This window comes from Pseudorca crassidens, chromosome 8 (genome assembly GCF_039906515.1).
Source record: "Pseudorca crassidens isolate mPseCra1 chromosome 8, mPseCra1.hap1, whole genome shotgun sequence".
Classification (NCBI taxonomy): Eukaryota; Metazoa; Chordata; class Mammalia; order Artiodactyla; family Delphinidae; genus Pseudorca; species Pseudorca crassidens.
The window spans coordinates 80737203-80738001 of record NC_090303.1 but is presented as its reverse complement, the minus strand read 5'-3'; the positions used below and the strand labels follow the sequence as shown (position 1 = coordinate 80738001).

The window sequence follows — 799 nt, the reverse complement described above, 5'->3', positions numbered from 1 at the left end:
CTGATAACAGTGGGCTAGGAATTTAGCTATTCTGCGACCAGTCAAATATATAAAATTGTTGACAAGGGACCAGTATTTTAATAGCTCAGTGTCCTCTTAATGAAGCGGTGTTAATACATTTTCTTCTAATTTCGGTATCATAGTAAAATATATGTAACATGAAATTTACAATGCTAACCAATTTAAATGAAGAGTTAAGTGGTATTAAAGACATTCATACTGTTGTGCAACCAACACCACCATCCACATCCAGAACTCTTTTCATAATAATGTGGAATGTTTCCTGAATTTCCTGTATGACATCGTTGAGCAGGTGTCACGCTAATCTTCTCTGTATTGTTCCAATTTTAGTATATGTGCTGCTGAAGTGAGCACTGGTACACATTTTAATGAAAACACTTATTTACATAAAGAAGAAAAAATTATAGAGACTGTGAGTCTGAAAGACAAGCAAGATCCGTTTAATGACTATTATAAAAAAAGGGCTTTGATCAATTCTATAATGCTCCCTATCAGGGTATTGAGGCATGGAAGGTGAGTAAAATACCTTCTGATTCTACACGCAGAGACAGAATATAGGGATAGGTTATCTGATCCAAAATGATCATTGCTGTATTTTCCTAATTTATCTGGTTGAAAATGAAACAACTGAAAAGTGATTAAATCTAGATTAAATGCGTTCTTAATATATTCCAGGCACTATGCTAAATAATGCACAATGCATTGTCCAGCTTAATTCAAAAAGAATGCAATGAGGTAATTCCCTTATTTTCATTTTAAGGATAGTAAAACTAAGATT

The 799-nt window shown here is 33.2% G+C and overlaps 1 non-coding gene across 1 annotated transcript; it reads right to left on the bottom strand.

Annotated features, from left to right (window-relative positions):
• Positions 1–265: 265 nt before the first annotated feature.
• LOC137229623 (U6 spliceosomal RNA) lies at positions 266–375 on the bottom strand. Its single transcript, XR_010945777.1, has one exon. It is a non-coding gene; the product is annotated as a U6 spliceosomal RNA (small nuclear RNA).
• Between the last annotated feature and the right edge of the window lie 424 nt (positions 376–799).